We start from the raw sequence: 23,277 nt of genomic DNA, 5'->3' as shown, positions 1-23,277 counted from the left end.
CTACGATGGATCGAGCTGATGATAGAGTTAGCTCACGCATATATCCGGATAGGAAAAGGAAGCATACTGGGTCGACATCGTGGATCCAGCAGACAACTGGCATGTGCAGGGCATCGAGTAGTCGAGCGGTCGGTCGAGTTCTTACGGGTATCTCGTAGGCCTCGAAGTCAAGAGCGATCTTCCTCGGGACATTTTGGTCTCCTCGGCGGGATCGGAAACAGTCCACCGATATCTGATGTTTCGATGTGGTTCCAGACCACATCACTCTTGCACTTTGGAACAGTCAGTTTGCTTTTATTGCAAACTGCCTGGGCACCAGAGCCGAGATTGTCAGCTGAAGGCTCAGCACACGGCTTCCGGAGGGTCAGAGCAGAGGGGACAGTCTAGTCAGTCAGTGTCTCGACGAGGAGGGCGGAGATTCTCACCCTCACAGCGTCAGCAGGGAGTAGCTCCCTCAGCAGCAACATTTGGCATGCTTGGACAGGAGTACTCCAGTGCTTCTGTAGCACCCCAGAGTTTTGTTCCAGGACCTTATTATCCGACTCAGGGGCAGTACCAGACTCAGTCCCAGCCAGCTGCACAGTATCAGTCACCATCCTCTCAGTCTTCTCTGGCACATTGTCCAGCAGCGCCTCAGTGGCAGGCTTCTGCCCAGCCGCAGCAGCCGCTGGCAGCGTTACCACCTCCTCCTCCGCCAGAGACTGGTCGTGTTCATGCGATTACCAGAGAGGATGCTCGGCGGGCCGACGGATCCATTTTCCGTGGTACGATTTCCATTTATGCATTTTCCGCTAATATATTGATTGATACTGGTAGCTCGCACTCTTTTATATCCCATACCTTTATGCGGGAGATTGGTAGATTACCTACTGTTAGATTGCAGCAATTGACTGTCTCTCTACCGTCCGGTGATACATTAGACGTCATCCAGGAGGTCAGAGGTTGCCCTTTAGACTTTGACAACATGATACTTACGGTAGATCTTTTAGTATTGGAGATGGTTGAGTTTGATATCATTCTTGGCATGGATTGGCTGTCAGTATATCATGCTACCGTTGATTGCCAGACGAGGGTGGTTACCTTTCAGCCTCCGAACCAACCCTCGTGGGATTTCACTGGCATCAAAGATGACGACATATCGATCATTTCGGCGATTCAGGCTCAGAAGCTGTTGTCACATGGCTGTCAGTGTTTCCTATTATCTTTGATTAGTATAGACGACAGCAGTAGTGCGCAGCTCTCCGACGTTCCAGTAGTCCGAGAGTATCCGGATGTGTTTCCAGAGGAGCTACCTGGTTTGCCACCTAGAAGGCCAGTTGAGTTCGCTATTGAGCTGATTCTGGGGACCGCACCGACATCGAAAGCTCCTTATCGTATGACACCAAAAGAGTTGAACGAACTGAAGGTTCAACTCCAGGAGCTTTTGGATAGGGGATTAATTCGCCATAGTGTTTCCCCATGGGGTTCTCCGGTATTATTTGTCAAGAAAAAAGACGGCACTATGAGGTTATGTATTGATTACAGACAGCTGAATGCAGTGACCGTCAAAAATAAATATCCTTTACCACGGATCGAGGATTTGTTTGATCAGCTCAGAGGTACATCAGTGTATTCTAAGATTGATCTGCGATCCGGATATCATCAGCTGAGAGTCAGAGACTCAGATATTTAGAAGACAGCTTTCCGTACCAGATACGGTCAATATGAGTTTTTGGTAATGCCATTTGGGCTTACCAATGCTCCAGCGGTGTTTATGGACTTGATGAACCTCATTTTTCTTGAGTATCTGGATCAGTTTGTTATCGTTTTCATTGATGACATATTAGTCTACTCGCATTCCGAGGAGGAGCATGCACAGTATCTTCGTATAGTCTTGGAGACTCTTAGACGGCATCAGCTGTACGCGAAGTTCAGCAAGTGTGCATTCTGGTTATCCTCAGTCGGTTTTCTGGGACACGTGGTCTCTAGCAGAGGTATTTCAGTTGATCCTCAGAAGATCGAGGTATTCTGGTTGCGGAGCACCAAATCGCTCAGAGATCCGTAGTTTTCGGGATTCACGGATATTACCACTGTTTTGTCGAGGGTTTCTCGCGTATTGCTATGCCTGACACGTCTTACCGGGAAAGGCGTGAAGTTCATGTGACAGAGGATTGCGAGACCAACTTTCGGGAGCTGAGCGGAGATTAGTGTCGGCTCCGCTTTTGGTTTTACCTTCGAGAGGATGGATTTGTACTTATCGACACGCCTCTCTGTGGTTTGGGGCCTGCTCGATGCGACCGGTAGTCTCTTATGCTTCTCGTCACCGAAGGAGCATGAGAAGAACTACCAGTTCATGACTTGGAGTTATGCCATCATCTTTGCTCAAGCTTCGTCATCATTTATACGGATCACATTTGAGATTCTCACCGATCATAAGAGTCTCAAATATATTTTACTCGGAAGGAGCTTAATCTCCGACTGAGGAGATGGATGGAGTTCTGAAGGACTACGATTGTACCATTAGCTATCACCCGGAAAGCTAATGTAGTTGCAGATGCACTCAGCAGGAAGTCCAGAGGACTTTGGCTTGCCACCGGACTTCAGCACGAACTTGATTCAGGGTTTCTCCGAGTTAGATCTTGAGGAGCAGTGGACCAAGCAGGCGGTATTCGTTACCATGGTTGCTCGATCGTCGATCGGGACTAAGATCAGAGGCCCAGTCGGTGATCAAGATTGCGCTTATTGGCGATCAAGATAGCTAAGGCAAGACCGAGTTTACACGACGAGGAGGTGTTATATACTCCAAGCGGTGTTATGCGTACCTCGCCTCATCCGGTCTTACAGAGCTACTTGAGAGGCTCACCGTTCTCGATTTACGATCCATCCAGCGGTACCCGTATGTATCGAGACTTGAGGCGTTCCTACTCGTGGAACGGCATGAAGAAAGACATCGCAGATTTTGTAGCTAGATGTCTTGTTGCCGCCAGTGAAGGTGAACACCGAGACCGCAGGATTACTTGAGGATTCCTATTCCCGAGTGGAAGTGGGATCGCATTACCATGGACTTTGTGGTAGGATTGCGAGAACACGACGAGGCCATGACGCGATTTGGGTAATTGTTGATCGATTAACCAAATCCGGACTTAGCGATCCGGAGGATTGATTCCCTGGATCGATTAGCGCATATCGCCGAGAGATCATCAGACTACATGGTGTTCCTTTGAGTATCATTTCGGATAGAGATCCACGGTTTACGTCTCATTTCTGGCAGAGTCTGCAGCAGACCTTGAGCACACAGCTCCGTTTCAGTACAGCTTTCCATCCACAGACAGATGGACAGTCAGAGCGGACCATTTAGACTTTAGAGGATCTGCTGAGGTCGTGTGTTATGGATTTTGGAGGCAGTTGGGAGGACCATCTGCCATTGGTAGAGTTTGCTTACAACAACAGCTTTCATTCGGCTATCCAAATGGCACCGTTTGAGGCGTTGTATGGTAGGCCGTGTCGGACACCCGTCCTCTGGGATGAGGTTGGAGAGGCCCAGCTGTTGGGACCTCATAGAGCTCAGCAGGATGCAGAGTTGGTCCGTATTATCAGACGGAGGATGTCAGAGGCGCAGGACCGCCAAAAGAGTTATGCTGATCGGAGACGCAGACCACTAGAGTTCTCTGTTGACGACCATGTATTTCTACGAGTTTCACCCACGAAAGGGGTGAAGAGATTTGGCCTCAGAGGTAAGCTAGCTCCGCGGTACATTGGCCCTTTCGAGATCTTGGAGAGGATCGGAGTAGTAGCTTACCGACTGGCACTACCACCGTCCCTGTCAGGCGTGCATGATGTATTCCACATATCTATGCTGAGGAGATACGTGCCCGACCCGACGCATGTGCTGGCAGATATTCCAGTTCCAGTTCAGCCTGACATTACTTATGAGGAGGTTCCGGTACGGATTCTCGACTGGAAGGAGCGTCAATTGTGGAACAAGACTATCCGGCTGGTTAAAGTCGGATGACAGCATCATTCGGATGAGGAGGCTACTTGGGAGCTCGAGGATACTATTCGAGCTCGATACCCCCATCTTTTCGCTTGAGGTATGTGATTTATTTACCGTTCAGCATTTATATGCTTTACCTATTGTTAGTGCTTGCTGATGGTAGATAACGAAATTTGGAGACCAAATTTTTATTAGTGGGGGAGAATGTAAAATACCGAAAATAGGCGAATATTATTAAGGGGATTTTCCAAAATTTTTGGAAAATTTTCAGAAATTTTTCGGAGCTCGTATGGACGAGTTAACGGGGACAAAAACGGGATCGGGAAAAGCCTGTTTAGGCTACCCCGTTTTGGCGAGGAAATGTTTATTTTCTAAACTCTTTTTCTTTTCTATTTCTTTTTCTTTCTCTTTTTCCTCGTCGTTGCTTCCTCCCCCGCGTGCCCGAGCCTCGCCCCGCGCCCGACTGCTCCGAGCCCTAACCGCCAGAGCTCTAATCGCCGGCCGCAGCGGTTTTCCGCATCTCCCTCGCATGCGTAAGGCCGAGCCCTCCTCTTTATCTTCTCCATTTTTTTCCTGCCGAGCCGCACACCCGACGCCAGCGCGCACGCCTTCTTCTTCTTCCTCTCTGCGCCCTAGCCGCCGGCGACGCACGGAGCAGCACCGCACACCCCGGTGCCCTAGCGCCGATCACTGCGCAGCGTTCTTTCTTCCTCTGCCCTTGCCCGGTCGACCCGTGACCCTCTCCGGCCGATTCGGCCAGTACTCCGGTGCCCTAGGATGGGTTCAGCCGGCCGATTTCCTCCTCCCTCGGCTCGCGACATCGCCGTCCTTCTGTGAGTCCTAGTCCTTCCTCTACATGCCACTGCCGAGGCTTTTCATCACCGGCACAGAGTCACTGCAGCCATAACCGAGCCGATCCTCTTCACTTCCCTCCGTGCCGCTGCCTCTGTGCCCTAGTATCAGTGACCGATCCTTAATTACATTACTCTCTGATTGCCAGCAATCTTGAAGGTAAGGGTTTAAGGTTTGGTGTTTGGTTTTGTGCTTTGATTCGTGTTGTGTTGTGAGCAGCACATGTGTTGGGTGGAAGATCATGCTAGTTACGTATAGTGATCTGTAATTGTAGGTTCATTGCGCTGGTTGAGGATCGGGGTTCCAACAGCAGCTACACTTTCCAACAGTAACCATCCTTAGCCGTGGAGCTACAGTTGCTGTGAGGTTGAGGTAAGGGATAGAGAATTTGTTTCTCTTATTGTAGCGTACACATAATTGAAGCTAGGAAAGGATAAAAATGAATGGTACAGAAATTTATTAAGTTTAAGTTTAAGTTGTTATGTGAAAATGGATTAGGTTTGGAATTGGTCTGATGGTATGATTAGGGTTAAGGTAAATTAACCCTAGTTAATTGTTGGATTTATATTAGCTTCTCGTGGATTTGATTTAGCTATTTTATCTATATGAAATTAGCTAAACCTGGAAACTATAAATATTACAGGACTTTGACGCGAGACGAGCATCTCGATGTCGGATTTGGACATTCCTATTGGAGGCGGGTACTTTTGACTAATGTCATTTGATATACTTAGTAGTGAATTTAACAAGTTGCATTAATTATGTTCTTATTTATTTCGGTTAATCACTACCCAATACTTGTTACATGATTTATGGATTGATTGTTTGGCATCTCATATTATTTCCTTACCTGTTGATACATGCTTATAGGGGTAGTGATATACCATGCTTCACCATGTTCAGGACCTAGGTTTTATACCTTCGGTGTACCTTTGTTTTGATTTGATTCGTTGACCTATGATACATTTATATATATGTATGGATTAGGTCAGGATATTCTGTGGTTAGTGCCATGCACCATTTGCATGATTGCATGTTGTGCGATAGTCCGCTCCATTATTGTTGAGCACATCGCCAGCTACATGGATCTGCACACACCACCACTCATGGGTTAGTGGTCGATTCGATGAAGTGTGTTGCGGCGGGGGACTCTGTTAGGCAGTTGGTCCTCTCATGGGTAGTGTGACACAATGTGTTATCCGTGAGGTTCCTCCTTGTCATTGTGTCTTTGGGAGATGAGGCATTCGCCCCCATTTATGATTTGGGGTAGGAGGATAGGTGTACTCCGACAGCATCCCGTCCACTCGGTCACCCGTCAGGAGTAGTGACGACAGAGTGCACGGTTGTCACAGCCTACCCACTCAGCCTCACTTTTGTGTGAGATGGTTGACTGGCGTCAGGGGTGACCAGGACGCATCATTGGCATCATATGCATAATGCATTTATTGCTTGTGTTTGTGCTTGCTGCATTTATATGCTGCATATTGTTTGGATATCTATGTTTGACATGCATACAGGATTTCTATACTATTCGGACTGTTGTCCTTATACCCAGGTCCTAGTTAGTACAGTTTCTCTCATGTCTACTTCAGTTGCATTTTATGTTTATCACATCAGGAGACTGTACGCATGATTAGTGCTAGGTGTTATTTCTCTACTTTGTATATCAATTGTACCTGTTGAGTGTTGGACTCACCCCGCCTCCATTGTTGATATTTTCAGGTTGATGCTGTCAGGAGAGAGTTCCAGTTGCTGATCCCTGCAGACCTCGAGGATATGATTGATTTTCTTTTGGTTTTCTTTTCTGTTCTAGATTGTTTTGAACTTGTTATGTTTTAGATTATTTTAATTATGGACATTGTATAGATTTTATTATGTCGATGGATTTGGATTTAGATTTATTCTACTACATGCCTGCCTGGACGGTAGAAGAGGTGAGTTCATCGGATTTGAGCTTTACGAGTGTAGTGGAGTAGGGTGGATTTCGAGTCAGTGTAGTATTGTGAATATCTATATAAACTGTGTGGTGATTGTTTTTATTTATTGTTATTATTCCAGCCGCCTGTGGCTGAGGTATATGAGGATGTAGAAAAGTTTCAGATTGTCCACTGTACAGGCGAGATGCTGCCGAAATTTTCACGGACAGGGACTCCTCTGGGGCGTGACATCGACAATAGTATAGCAGACTATCGCACAGCATGCAATCATGCGAGATGATGCATGACACTAAGTATGACAATAACCTGATCAACATAACAATATCCATATATATAAAATATGTATTATAGTATCGATGGTCAAATCTTAAGACTTAAGGTACACAGGTCAGGTAGGGTATAAAAACCTAGGTCCTGAGTATAATGAGGCATGGTATGTCACTACCATATGAGCATATATATAATCATGTGGGTATTAACATAAAATGCATAACAGGTGATCAAACAAGCATATAACAGGTATCCTGTATTGACATATCGAAACAAGAACGAATATAATTATTACTAAAGGCTATAACCTATTAAACATATGTAACGACATCCCTTCTTACTACTACTACTACCTAAGAGTGACCGTTACTTAACTACCAACTCTACTTAACCGATATGATTAAAATCACAAGGAAACCCTACCGAAAAATTTCGACAGAATCTCCCCTGTACCGGTGACTTTAAACTGACATACATACATAATATACACAGCCACAGGTAGCTGAAACATGTAACAGACTCTCACGCAGTTTAATAAATCCAAAACAAAAGAGAACAACACCAGAAATCATCACACAAGATTACAATTCTTCTACTATGTCATAATCACATCAAAATAACAAATACTATCTCAAATACTCCTAACATAGCAAAAGACAATGGAAACTAAAATAAAACTTCTTTCCTAGTCCCAAGGCTTCCATAGTCCTAGCATCACACATCCTTCGAACACCTCCTTGTCGCCTTCCTTTCTATATCTTTTTCCTTTCCTATATCTGCAGTAAGAGGAAGTGCAATCTATAAGCAAAATTTGCTTAGTAAGCGCTATCTAACTCACAAAAACACGAATATGCATGTATACAGAAAGAACTAGAAACTATATGCTCTAAAAGAAAATTAAGCATAAACATAACTACTCATGTCAAACTAATAGCAAAGAAAAGCTAAGGAACCTACTCATGTATTTCCAATAACTAATCATGTTATACAAGGATAAAACTGCATGCTAGTAGATAAAGCTAATCATGCTAAATATCAAATCAGGAAACAAACAAAACTAATACTGCATGCTAGAATTCAAAAGAACTAAACTTACTGATTCTAAGCATAAATGAAGCTTATTTCATTTGTTTCAAAACTTATATTTTATTACTTTAAAATAATAATCAACTTCTCTTGGGCCCGGCATTGTACCAATTTGCGCGCATCCTTAATATGAGTCGAGGTAGCTAATCCCGAAACTACTAAGGTACTTCTAGGCGATCTTGTACCTAGGGGCGATCTAGGAGCCCACCCAATGGACCTTGTGTCCGGTACATGCCATTAAAAAGTAAAATACTTATTTTCTTCTTAACTATAACTTCTTTATACTTGTTATTCTTTAATTCTCTTATAACAAAATGCCTTGGCATTTATTCAAACACTTAGTGTGCTTTTAATCCTAAACTTCTGGAATTTAGGATCAATTTAAGACCTTGGTCTTTTCTCACTTATAACTACTCATTATAGCAAGGATAGTTTAAACTACATGCTATGTATATATATGTATATGCTATATTCTGTTCATGCACATCTTAAATCAAAAGAAAACAAAATCATCATACTACACTTATAAAAATCTGCATACATAACTAACAAAAATCTGCACTACTTTATGCTAATCAAAATTTTGCACTTGCTAAGAAAAAAAAACAAAACTAATTCTGCACTATAACTTTTAAAGCAAACCTATGTAATCTTATTCAAAGCTTACCCCTTCACAAAGATCTCCCAAAACAACTAAAAGAAGAAGACCAATTTGATCCGGAAACAAGGAAAAACAAGCTAAGTCCCAGCTACTGGAATAAGATCTTGTTTTTTTATTGGTTCTAAGCTTATACTTTATTTTCTTCCTTTGTAATTCACGGCAGCAAGTTTAAAGAAACAATCCTCAACTTCTCACAAAGGTGTGACCCAATTCAATCCATAAAGTATCGTATCAATCTTAACTTACTTAGACCTCTTCAATTGTCAAATATCCAACCACCCTTGACTTGATTGATAAGTATTTAATTAATCTTAATCTACTTGACAAACGATATCAACTTAACTTAAGCATGTTGTTGGAATATTAAAGCTACTTAGTTGGCCTCGACTGCTTGATATAATTGCACCAAAAATCTCCATAACATCATTTCAAATCATCTTTAGTCTTAATACATAATACTCACCAACACAACATATTACGTATGCTCCTCTTCACTCTTTCATTCACACTTCTGCACTAAGAGATTACTCTACCTACTTCATCATAAAACAAACCAAAATCACTGCCGGATCAACCTCCAATTAGCCTAATAAACCAATACTTAATCCAAGCCATTCTATGTTCATTGCCTAATAGCAGAACAAAGAAAAACTAAAAGCTTAAAGAAAAATCTAACTTTATACTTGGAATAAAAAAAAACAGTTCGTTGCATAGATATATATATACTAAAACTGAATATCTACATCTGAAATGTTTCCATGAAATCTGAAACTAAAGAAGGAAACTAAATCCCTAGCAACCACACTTCTTAACAGCATGTGCTTTAAGAGTAAAAAGGAAAAACCTAAATCCTTATCCTTAGCAACCACTCTTCTTACAGCATATTCATGGAATTAGCAAGTATAGTACAACTGCATGCTAAAAGAAACCAAGGCTGTTCTTGTTCGGAACTCATGGAAAATCCAAGGTTAAAATACTAAACTTAAAGCTAATCATGTTCATGGAATTAACAAGGAAAACTAAGCTACAAAAATACACCATGTATGGTTGTTTGTGCCCAGTTTTAGTAAGAACGACTAAGCTACAGAATACACTATGTATGCTATTCGTGCACATCGCATAGCACAGAAAACTATAACTAAAAATAACTAACTTGTTGGAAGAAAACTAGATTAACTAACTTGCTGAATTTGTAACAAAAGGAATCAATCTAGCTGAATTGAACCTTAAGAAATGAAACTTGCTGAATTGAACCTTAAGAAATCAACTTGCTGAATTGAAACTTAAAAAATCAAACTTGCTGAATTGAAACTTAAATCTGTACTACTATAATATGCAAAGATCAGTACTGTATGCTTAACAACAATCTAAATCGAATACCTCATAAATCTGTGCATTACAATATATCATTGATTCCGACCATAGAACTGACATCTTTAAATTTTCATTCAACAACAAAACAGAATACAACTATACTAGACAGGGAAGACAAATTCTCTAGTATTTAACACTTTATCACCGGTTGCTACATACTAATTTAGGGTATGATCTATGTTAAACAAACTTAAGCAAAACTACCTGATATTGTTTAATGAAAATAAATCTATGCACTACTTAAATAGTCTTGGTGTGATTACAACACCACCACGCAAACCTGAAGGTTTAGAAACCCAAACTGTTCTCCATTATTTCCTAACCTCCTTATGCTATGCTTAAACAACCTAGCAACTTTCTGAGTATGGAAACAAAATCTCAAAGCCCAAACACTTAACACCTAAACTAATTGCTGCATGTCCAATTATATACATGAACCACATCAACTTAAGCTAAATCTAAACTATCCAATTCTGGAAAATGCATAACTTTTAACCTATTTTCATAAAAGGATCTACTTTAAAATCCTAACGGTGCATAAAAATTATTGGCATCATGAGTTATCAAGGAAGAGCAACCACTAAAGAAACCTAATTAAGAGAAGTATTAGCATCATCAATTGGAAACTCAATCTGATCAAATCCCTTCCGCTTTCTCTATGAAACTCACGGCATACCATAAAAAAGAAGAAGAAAAATCATATATGAAACCCTAACTCACGGCAGCAAACAAAATCTTTAACATGTTACAACATACATGCAAAGAAGAAAAACGAGCCTGAAACCTCAATTCACGGCAAGAAATTCTAAAGCCACAAACTCTACCGAAATCAAAGAATGAATTCGAGGTTCGAAAACCACCCTTACTGCAGGTGAGTAAGCAACTTACCCTTGCTTTTAGGACTTACAACCGGAAGGGAAAGAACTCTAGGGTTCGGAGACTTGCAAGCTTTCGCCCTCTTCTTGTGCCCGCGGCTCCGCCTCGACGAGGGAAACCTTGCACTGGTAAAGAACCTCCGGAGAACCCCTCATCGGCCACCAGAATCGTGCCCTAGATGCGGTCCTGTTTCGCCCAAAAGAGGTAGCGCCGACGCCGCGTGAGAGGAGAAAGGGAATTTCGGGAGAAATTTTAGGTTTAGGGAAAAGAATTTAAATCTTATACTTAAGGTTATCTTCATTTCCAACTATACCTTATATATATTTTATTCCCTTCTTGATTAACAAAATACCCGCAGACCAGATGGTTGGGCTGAGTTTGTTAAGACTCGGGTTCGGGTCCGTGATCTTGGGTTCAAAACCCGACTTCAACATATATTATTATTATTTTTTTACTTCTTCCTCTTGGTAAAAATACCAAACGAACTCAAAAAATTATGTAAAAATATTCTAAAAATTTCTAAAAATCTCTAGAATTTTTCTATAGCATTTCAAAATATTTTTGAATTATTTTTGGAGCTCAAAATGAGGAAATTTGGGTCGTTACAATATATCAACATGACATTATCAAAGATAAGTCAAGGTACCCACCTCCAATATAAGGATCATATCCAGTCTAAATCCGACGTCAAGACGCTCGTCTCGAATCAGTCCTATAATACATGGTATCCAGATTTAGCTAATTACATATAAATAAATTAGCTAAATCAAATCCTCGAGAATCTAATATAAATCCAAATCCAATTATAAACTCTAATTGGATCATCCAACTCCTCAATCGACTTTAACTAATCCATACAAATTAGAACTTGCAATAAGCATAATCCATCTAAAATAATCAAATCCACCATGATCTACATCTAAGATCAAAACCTACATTTAACTATTCAATCTCACTAATCATGTATCAACTAGTGATATACTAACCATCTAGTAATCCATATCATCTCCAATTCAACACATATCTAATTCATCAACAATACAAACCAATTTCCCTACTTCTTACCTTAATCCACAGCCCAACAAATCCATAGCAAAGACAACCTGCTGTCGAGACAGAGGTAGCTGTTGGAAATTAAGAAACGCCCTGCAATGCATTGTCTTGATCAAAATGAAGCTCAAGAAATCGACATCTAAACAACAACCAAATTTCCAAAACAACCTAAGCACCTTACCTCTTCCTCTAATTGCCTGCGATGACCAAGAACCCGACGAAGCTGCTGCTAGAAACCTTAATACCAGAGACTCAGGTCTATAACAAGGTGGCTGCTGGCACTGGACGACTGGCAGACCGGTGCTATGGCAGAGGATGATCGGAGTGGCGCTGGGCAGTGAAGTCAGCGTCGGACTGGGGTGGTCGGTGGCAGCACAGAAGAGATCGGAGAGGGGCAGTGGCGTTGTGCAGAGATGCGGCAGAGAGGAAGAAGTCGACATCGGGAAACTAGGGCTCGGCGTGGAGAAGGCCGACGCTGTCCCGTGTGGCGGCGACGCTTGGAATGGAAGGAGAAGAGAAGAAGAGGGTGTCGGTGGTGAGCTAGGGCACAGGTGACGGCGCTAGGTCGGTGTCGGCACACAGAGGAGAAGAGAAGAAATGAGACTCCTTGGCTGCCCCTTTTATCCACGAGAGAAGAGGAAGAAGAAGGAAAGGGGGAGAAGAAGGGATCTGTGGCGGAAGAGAAGAATCGGGAGAGAAATAAGAGAAAGGAAACCGTCGGGGAGTAGTTTGGCGAGGGAGAAAAGAAAAAGGAAAAGAAAAGAAAAATAAACTTTTCCTCGCTTAAATGGGTAGCCTAAACAGGCTTTCTTTGGCCCCGTTTTTATCCCCATAAACTCGTCCATACGATCTTCAAAAAATTCTAGAAAAATTTCTAAAAATTTCAGAAAATTTCCTTATCATTATTCGTCATTTTTGAGTATTTTACATTCTCCCCCACTAATAAAAATTTGGTCCTCAAATTTCGTTATCTACCATCAACAAGTGCTAACAACAAATAGAAAGTATAAATGCTGAACAGAAAATAACTCACACACCTCAAGTGAAAAGATGGGGGTTATCGAGCTCGGATCGTATCCTCGAGCTCCCAGGTAGCCTTCTCATCCGAATGATGTTGTCATCCGACTTTAACTAGTCGGATAGTCTTGTTCCACAATTGACGCTCTTTCCAGTCTAGAATTCGTACCAGAACCTCCTCATAGGTGACGTCAGGCTGAATGACAACTGGGATATCTGTCAACACATGTGTCGGGTCGGGTACGTATCTCCTCAGCATAGATACGTGGAATACGTCGTGGACGCCTGCCAGGGACGGTGGTAATGCCAGCCGATAAGCTACTGCTCCAATCCTCTCCAGGATCTGGAAAGGGCTAATGTATCGCGGAGCTAACTTACCTCTGAGGCCAAATCTCTTCACCCCTTTGGTGGGTAAAACTCACAGAAATACATGGTCGCCTATAGAGATCTCCAGAGGTCTGCGTCTCTGATCTACATAACTTTTTTGGCGGTCCTGCACCTCTGACATCCTCCGTCTGATAGTACGGACCAACTCTACCTCATGCTGAGCTCTATGAGGTCCCAACAGCTGGGCCTCCCCAACCTCATCTCAGAGGGTGGTTGTCCGACAAGGCCTACCATACAACGCTTCAAACGGTGCCCTCTGGACAACCGAATGAAAGCTGTTGTTGTAGGTGAAGTCTACCAATGGCAAATGGTCCTCCCAACTGCCTCCAAAATCCAATACACATGATCTAAGCAAGTGCTCTAGAGTCTGAATGGTCCGCTCTAACTGTCCATCTGTCTGCGGATGGAAAGTTGTACTGAAACAGAGCTGAGTGCATACGGCCTACTGCAGACTCTGCCCGAAACGAGACGTGAACCGGGGGTCTCTATCCGAAATAATACTCAATGAGACACCATGTAATATGATGATCTCCCGGCAATACAAATCTGCCTATCGATCCAGGGAATCAGTCTTCCGGATCGCTAAGAAGTGTGTGGATTTGGTTAATCGATCAACGATTACTTAAATTGCGTCATGACCTCGTCGTGTCCTCGGCAAACCTACTACAAAGTCCATGGTAATGTGTTCCCATTTTCACTCATGAATAGGAATCCGCCGAAGTAATCCGGCAGGTCTTTGGTGCTCAGCCTTCACCTGCTGACAGACAAGACATCTAGCTACAAAATTCGCGATGTCTTTCTTCATTCCGTTCCACCAATAGGAACACCTCAAATCTTGACACATGCGAGTCCCACCAGGATGGATCGCAAATCGAGAGCGATGAGCGTCCTGAAGTAGCTCCTACAAGACCAGGTGAGACTAAGGTACGCCTAATCTGCCTCGAAAGTATATAATACCCTCATCATCTCGTGTGAACTCGGTCTATTTCCCAGAAGCTATCTAGTTGCCAGTGAACTGCAAATGCTGATCACCAGCCTGGGCCTCTCGGATCCTCGTCCTGATCGACGACTAAGCAACCATGGTAACCAGAATACCCTGCTCTGTCTGTCCCTGTTCCTGAAGGCCTAACCCGGAGAAACCCTGAACCAAGTCTGTGACTGAAACTCGGTGGCAAGCCAAAGTCCCTCTGGACTTCCTGCTGAGTGTATCAGCAACCACATTAGCTCTCCTCGGGTGATAGCTAATGGTGCAATCATAATCCTTCAGGAACTCCATCCATCTCCTCTGTCAGAGATTTAATTCCTTCTGGGTGAAAATATGTTTGAGACTCTTATGATTAGTGAAAATCTCAAATGTAATACCATAAAAATGATGTTGCTAAATCTACAAGGCAAAAATAATTACGGCCAGCTCCAAATCATGTACTGGTAATTCTTCTCATGCTCTTTCAACTAACGAGAAGCATAGGAGACTACTCTACTGTGCTGCATCAGAGCAGCGCCCAAACCCTAAAGAGATGGGTCGGTATAGAGCACGAATCCGTCCTCTCCAGAAGGTAAAATCAAAACTAGAGCTGACACTAATCTCCGCTTCAGCTCTTGGAAGCTGGTCTCGTAGTCCTCGGATCACGTGAACTTCACGTCTTTCCTGGTCAGGCGTGTTAGTGGCATGGCTATGTGGAAGAAACCCTTGACGAACCGTCTGTAATATCGAGCCAGACCAAGGAAGTTGCGAGTCTCCTGTATAGACTGCGACTACTACCCAATGGTAACAAACTCTATCTCCTGTGGATCCACAGTATTCCCTATTGGTAACATGTGTCCCAAAAATCTCACAGAAGACAATCCCAAAACGCACTGCTGAACTTCGCATAAAGATGTTCCCATCAAAACATCTATAGAACTATGCAAAGATGGTGTACGTGACTCACCTCGGATCCGAAATAGATCACAACATCATCAACAAGACAATAGAAATCGATCGAAACATCCTAGGAATACCAAAATCATCGAGTCCCTGAAAACATCTAAGGCTCCGCAAGCTCTAATGGTAAAATCAAGAACTCACAATGTCCGTACTAAAGACATTCCTAACCATAAGATCCCTGACAATAAGTCTGAAATCTAATCACAAACAATATAAATCACCAAAGAATAGATCCTCCAGTGTGAGAGCAACGCTCCATCATAAGAAATACCACATAGGTGGGAGCAACGCTCTACCATAAGAAATCCTCAATATGTGGAGTAACACTCCACTACAAATAATCCGTAATATGTATCTGCAATAAATATGGGAGCAATGCTCTGCTACAGGCAATCCATAACATGTGGGAGCAATGCTCCACCACAACCAATCCATAAGTGACCAAGACATCTAACTATCCAACTAGAGACTGTACAAGATCACTTTACCACATATCACTGTGGGCAGTCAAAGATGTAACAACCTAGTAAGCAAATCAAATCCATTGTCAGCTCTCTCAACATCGTAGTGGGTCGGTCACCCACCAATAGGAGAATTAGTTGACAAGGTAATACAACCAATAACATAATGTAGACACTCATCATTCTACATTCAACATAGATAGAATCATGTATACACACAACGTAGACATGCATAATCAGCATATTAGCTCAATCAAGAGACCAACCCTATGACAACACTCATAACACAAGTATAAATCAGCGTGATACCTCAAAAATCAAGCATAAGTACCAAGCAGGAAAATAACAATCATAGACAATCCAAAATAAAGCAGCCTAATCATCAGAAAACAACAATAGATCACAATATCTTATCTAACAATATCCATTGCGAGCTTGAGGAGGTTGGAACACCTAACGGCAATAGAAGACTAAGTGCTCCACTTGGAACTTTACTTCAGTGCTCGGTTCTGCTCAGCAGTAGAATTCAATAATTCTATTCCTTTTCTACTCTTGCTCTGTTCTTCTAAGGTGCAGTAACTACATCAATTGTCAACGAGATAGCAACTCTTGTGCCAGCTAATCAAAACCAAATTTGGTAGGTCAATGTGTAGCCTTACTGTCCCAATTTATCCAATTGTTGTATTGAATTACTTATCCTATTCCTTATCTCCACTTCTATTGATGTGAAGTGCAGTATCAAACTCAGCGTGTTGGTCCAGGTGAAATTCAAATGCAATTTCTCTGTATGAGACATAATTATTGGAATAAGGACTTAGAAAATTCTCAACTTTTAACAACCCAAGACATTGTCCCTCATTTTATAAAGAGAATCCAATTTACTCATCCACGTCCAATTGCTTCAAAGTGAAATGGGCAATGTTTCCATCTCCAAGCTTGGTCTATTCCACTTATATGCACATTATTGGAAGTCAACAATACTACAATGGTAGCTAAACAACTCGAGCAGATGGAATTAGAAGGTAGTTGAGGTTCAGTAAGATACAACATCACCAAGACTACATGATTACACTATTATCTATGGTGAACAATTATCTTTAATCAATAATTCAATTTCAAATAACCTTGACTAATTCTTTAGGCACAACAATTAACACGCCAATCCAAGGTTCTTTTAATATTCACCTTAGTCTCAATTAGTTCTTCTAATAAAATAGTCATCCAATATGATCATTTTAAATATGTCATGTATAATTGTTTAGGTCTCTCTATATAACCTACCTTTATACTTCAAATCCAGATGATTCAAGTTGTCTATCTATAGAATCTATCAAACGAGTTCATGCAATGTCAACCTATGTTCTCACATTATACCATTTAGAGCCTACTACACTCAATCATCAAAGCACAGTAGTGAAATATAGACGAGCATGAGACCATATAATTTATGTTTTTGCTACAATTATTCAGCAATGTGGTGTACATATACGAAAATTGGAAACACCAAAAATAGCTTCAACCAACTCAACACTTTTAGGAAAACCAATCATTTAGGATATTCCAATTCTTTTGGACAACAATGTACTAAATTAATAAACTTATAATAAGATTCTTTTAAAAGTCCCTTTGAATTAATGTTTATTAATAAATTATGTGAAGCAATTATAGTTCATTATTTTGTTGTTCCTTACAACATCTACTAATTGCGCTAATATAGCTTTTGAATTCCTGACACTAAAATCCATGATCTCAATTAAGGTTGACCATGATCAATGGTTGACCCAACCATGCAATATATGCTACAACAACTAAACAAGAACTAATATAAAGTGCTAATACATGTCATAACTATAATAGACAATAATGCATATACCAATAGAAATGTATGATAACAATATACCAACATACCTCCTATAGCTTGGAGATGTCCTGTTGCTGCCTGTTCCCAAACTCGAAAAAGTCACATCGAGAAAACTAAAACACGAAATCCGAAACACAGAAATAAAACTCGTACACCTCGCTCTGATACTACTAAATTGTCACGTCCCGGGGAAGTCCATGTCTGAAGAAATTTCGACAGCACCACCCCTGTACGGGTGACAATCTGAAACATTTCTGAAGACTTAAGGTATACAGGTCATGTAGGGTATAAAAATCTAGGTCCTGAGCATAATGAGGCATGGTATGTCACTACCGTATGAGCATATATATAATCATGTGGGTATTAACATAAAATGTATAACAGGTGATCAAACAAGCATGTAACAGGTATTCTGTAGTGACATATCAAAACAAGAACGAACATAATTATTACTAAAGGCTATAACCTACTAAACATATCTACATGACATTATCAAAGATAAGTCAAGGTACCCGCCTCCAATATAAGGATCATATCCAGTCTAAATCCGACGTCAAGACGCTCGTCTTGAATCAGTCCTGTAATACATGGTATCCATATTTAGCTAATTACATATAAATAAATTAACTAAATCAAATCCTCGAGAAGCTAACATAAATCCAAATCCAATTATAAACTCTAATTGGATCATCCAACTCCTCAATCAACTTTAACTAATCCATACGAATTAGAACTTGCAATAAGCATAATCCGTCTAAAATAATCAAATCCAACCATGATCTACATCTAAGATCAAAACTTATATTTAACTATTCAATCACACTAATCATGTATCAACTAGTGATCTACTAACCATCTAGTAATCCATATCATCTCCAATTCAACACATACCTAATTCATCAACAATACAAACCAATTTCCCTACTTCTTACCTTAATCCACAGCCCAACAAATCCATAGCAAAGACAACTTGTTGTTGGGACAGAGGTAGCTGTTGGAAATCAAGAAACGTCCTGCAATGCACTGTCTGGATCAAAATGACGCTCAAGAAATCGACATCTAAACAATAACCAAATTTCCAGAACAACCTGAGCACCTTACCTCTTCCTCTAATTGCCTGCGATGACCAAGAATCCGACGAAGCTGCTGTTGGAAACCTTAATACCAAAGACTCAGGTTGATAACAAGGTGGTTGCTGACACTGGACGGCTGGCAGACCGGTGCTAGGGCAGAGGACGATCGGAGTGGCGCCGGGCAGTGAAGTCAGCGTCGGACTGGGGTGGTCGGTGGCAGCACAGAAGAGATCGGAGAGGGGCAGTGGCATTGTGCAGAGATGCGGCAGAGAGGAAGAAGTCGACATCGGGAAACTAGGGCTCGGCGTGGAGAAGGTCGGCGCTGTCCCGTGTGGCGGCGACGCTTGGAATGGAAGGAGGAGAGAAGAAGAGGGCGTCGGTGGTGAGCTAGGGCACAGGTGACGGCGCTAGGTCGGTGTCGGCGCACAGAGGAGAAGAGAAGAAACGAGACTCCTTGGCTGCCCCTTTTGTCCACGAGAGAAGAGGAAGAAGAAGGAAAGGGGGAGAAGAAGGGATCTGTGGCGGAAGAGAAGAATCGGGAGAGAAATAAGAGAAAGGAAACGTCGGGGAGTAGTTCGGCTAGGGAGAAAAGAAAAAGAAAATAAAAGAAAAAGAAAAAGAAAAATAAATTTTTCCTCGCTTAAATGGGTAGCCTAAACAGGCTTTCTCGGATCCCGTTTTTATCCCTATAAACTCGTCATACGGTCTCTGAAAATTTTCAGAAAAATTTTTAAAAATTTCGGAAAATTCCCTTATTATTATTCGCCATTTTTTTCGGTATTTTACACAATGTATCATATATGATTCCAAATTTATTTCAAGATTACATTAATAAGGTATTTGAGAAATCAAAGAAGATGAGGAGGATCTTAGCCCACATGGATATACCCAACGGCAGAGCCTAATTTTAAATTTATTCACATTTATGTTAATTGAGAAATGTTAATTTGATTCATAAAGGTTGCCTTGGATTTAGACATATGGAAGTTATTCAATTGGATTCCTAGTGTTTCCAAATTTCTCAATTTTATAAAGGTACAATAAAATTTGGAGATATTCAAGCCTCTCTCAAAATTTGGATTTATTTTGGTCGTAATTGAGTTGTTACATGGATTGTGGAATGTCTTTTGCCCCTACAAGTCTTGTTGGATCTATTTTCTCTCTTAGTGTTGCCTTGGATAGGTTTAAACATATGGATTGCTAAGTGAATCAATATTTTTGCTTGGAAAGTACAGGATTGAAGGGGAGAGAGGTGAAGGAGGGAATGGAAAAAAGAGGAGGGGAATTAAACAAAGGAACAAAAGATTAATTACTTAAGATGACAAAAGGGAATAAAAATTTAGGCACTATGGAAAGTCCACATTTCATTCTCCTCAGTCCGACCATCTTGTTGCTCTCGATGGCCAAATCGCTAGTGAGACATTCGTATCCACATTCATGTTCATCTTTAAGACTGTTGGTCATCCTCTTATCAACACTTGGTGTCAAGTCACCCATCCTTAAATATAGGTTTACTTTAGATATAGTTACACTTGAAGCAAACCATGAATCACAATTCTATCACTATAATATACTTCAATCATTGAAATGTTTTTTTTTTTGAAAAATATTGGAATAAGAAAATTTATGTACAAAAATTTATCATATAAACTATTCCTCTTTAAACATCTTATCTAGTTCATATCATACTTCCAAATACTTATATTAACCTATGCAATGAATATTGAAAAAGATCCAAAAATACATTTTCCAAAACTTGAAAAAAAAAGGAAAAAGTTGAGTACAAGTTGAAAGGCACTCGGTTTGTATTAGTAAAATATAGTTTCATCTACAAAGCGAGATAACTTGTAGAGACAAGATAGTATCACAAACTAGAAATTCATTTTATCTTTATTTAGAGACACCAAGTTATACATAGTATAGTACTTGTAGAATTACTTGTACTAAGTTCAAGATGATAACAATGGATGCAAATTATACATGCTTGCATATGCTTAAAACAAACCTACTTATCGGGGGTAATTTTGTGACCACATGATTTCCTTTTCTAAGCTATAATTTCTTGAATTTCCTTGATCTATTTGGCCCATCAATTCTGAGGAAGAGTGAGACGACAAAATGAGTAAATATTCATTTTCTTCATTGCCTTCTGGAATACCAACTCCTCTTTTCTTCATCCTAGTCTTTCGCATACCTTGTAATTTATACTCAACCTCCTTCATTGTAGGTCTTTCTGCACCTTTCAAACTTAGACATATTTTTATCAAACTACTTATCTCAAGAAGCTCTTGCTTTGTTCCTTCATGCAAAATACGATCATCTATAAGATCAAATAACATGTTCTCTCTCATTGCTTGAAGGAAATTCATTGCTAGATTTTGTTGTGATCCATCATTTGTTGAGTTTATTGGTTTCTTTCCCGTTAAAAGCTCAAGAAGAATAACTCCAAAGCTATAAACATCACTTTTTTCTGTTAACTGACTAGTATGATAATACTCTGGATCTAAGTATCCAAAGGTACCATGTATTGCAGTAACTATATGTGTTTGATCAATAGGAATAAATCTTGATAATCCAAAATCTGATACCTTTGTCCTGAAAGTATCATCTAAAAGAATATTTGATGACTTGACATCCCTATGAAAAATAGATATAGAAGCGGTCGAGTGTAAATAGGCAAATGCACCTGTAGATTCTGTTGCAATTCTGAGACGATCATCCCATGATAATTTAGAATCACCTTGTGAATCATGAAGATGATATGAAAAAGTCTCATTAGAAATAAATTCATCAATCAATAAAGGAACATCAGTTTCTAGGTAACATCCTAATAGCTTAACTACATTTCTATGACTAATTTGAGAAAGAATTGCAACCACATTTATAAATTGGTCGATCTCACTCCTTTTAACAGTTTTTGATTTTTTTTATAGAAACAACTCGTTGATTTGATAGAATTCCTTTGTAAACAATTCCATGTCCTCCTCTTCCAAGTATTCTAGTTTCATCAAAATTATTGGTTGCCTTTTCTATTTCTTCTAAAGAAAATATATTTGTTTTCTCCTCAACATGTTGGCTTGTGGAGATTAGTTGTTGGAGCAATAAACCATGATTCTGATGAAAGTTCCTTTGTCGAATTTTCTTTTCATTTCGCAACTTCCATTTTCTAGTTAGGATGATCAATTATATGCATAAAATCAAAAGGCTTGTTCCAATGCTTGCCCCAAGGAGAACCCCTGCATCACATACCAATATAAGCTTCAAAATTTCTATCAACTATAATAGCTTAGTCTTTTTTTTAATGATCCATCTTTAATAATATATGTCTTGTATTCATTTCATTTTCAGTTTGCTTTATTATATTAATTTATTTTATCACATAATGACAATAAACTAAGTCAAAAATCAATGCTCTCTATTTAATTTCTTACATTCTACTTAGTTGAGGTCTTACCTAATAAAAGATTTTTTCTTTCCGCTAGAGACGCATGCTCCATGTAAAGGATCTCTTGATGTTCCCGGAGGGCATATGCAATTGAAGCCACCTTCTGTGTTTATGCAAATTCCATTGCAAACAGTCAAAGAAGAGTTGCATTCATCGATATCTGAAAAAAAAAATTAAAAAACATCAATAATTCTCATGTCTAAGTTATATAAATTTATTTTACTAAATTAAATTTGCATTCATATAAAATAATAGTCCAAAGTTTTTATTCAAGTAACGTTAATATAAAAGGAACAAGTTAAGTAGTATTAAGAAATGTATATATTGGACAAGCTTGCACCAAATTAAAGGTCAGATTATAAATGCCTCTTTCTTCTTGCTCTAATTTGTAATAGTTCTATAAGTATTTTATATGATATTTAATATCTACAATTTTTTCTTTCACATAAATAAAATTCATGTAGCTAGCATACATAGCTTGGAAAGAGGGGAGAAAGGATGCTTTCAATTAGTACCTTTACATCCATCAGGGAGGTAAAGATTCCCAACGTAGCCATCTTTGCATTTGCATCTGTACCCCCATAACTTGGCCATCTCTTGTGTCATTCACATCCAAACATATGCTGTGTTCATCCATACATGCGTAAGCGATCATTTCTTTTGTAGCATTCTTGCAAGATTGGTAGGCTACTACCCAATTAATGATCCTCAGATCTTTCCAGGAAGTGAAATGTACGAGTGGTAACTGTTGGAAATGGGAAGAGTGGGGATATGAGAACATGACCCATGTTCCCCACTACTCATAATGGAAAAGGTCCATTATGCCCCTGGTTTATTTCCCTATATAAAGGGGATGCGTCCAAGGATCAAGGGAGATAATCAGGGTGCGTTGGAGACGAGAGTAAGAGGAGAACATCTGAGGCGGTGGGATTTGGTTTGTAGAATTGCGGAGGGCTTTCTGATCTTGTGATCGCTCTTCCAACAACGAGTTTTCGCTATTGCCGATTGCGGATCTGCGGGAGAT

General features: G+C 40.4%; 2 long non-coding RNA genes across 2 annotated transcripts; both read right to left on the bottom strand.

Annotated features, from left to right (window-relative positions):
* Window positions 1–7,751: 7,751 nt before the first annotated feature.
* On the bottom strand, window positions 7,752–12,901 carry LOC122028300. The gene is made up of 3 exons (XR_006124712.1): window positions 12,095–12,901; window positions 11,680–11,741; window positions 7,752–7,808 (listed from the first exon to the last, which is right to left on the bottom strand). It is a non-coding gene; the product is annotated as an uncharacterized LOC122028300 (long non-coding RNA).
* A 5,345-nt stretch (window positions 12,902–18,246) lies between these two features.
* On the bottom strand, window positions 18,247–19,379 carry LOC122028289. The gene is made up of 3 exons (XR_006124701.1): window positions 18,837–19,379; window positions 18,668–18,748; window positions 18,247–18,313 (listed from the first exon to the last, which is right to left on the bottom strand). It is a non-coding gene; the product is annotated as an uncharacterized LOC122028289 (long non-coding RNA).
* Window positions 19,380–23,277: the final 3,898 nt, after the last annotated feature.

This window comes from Zingiber officinale, chromosome 1A (genome assembly GCF_018446385.1).
Source record: "Zingiber officinale cultivar Zhangliang chromosome 1A, Zo_v1.1, whole genome shotgun sequence".
NCBI lineage: Eukaryota > Viridiplantae > Streptophyta > Magnoliopsida > Zingiberales > Zingiberaceae > Zingiber > Zingiber officinale.
The sequence above is the reverse complement of the archived record's forward strand: the minus strand, read 5'-3'. Positions and strand labels throughout refer to the sequence as shown.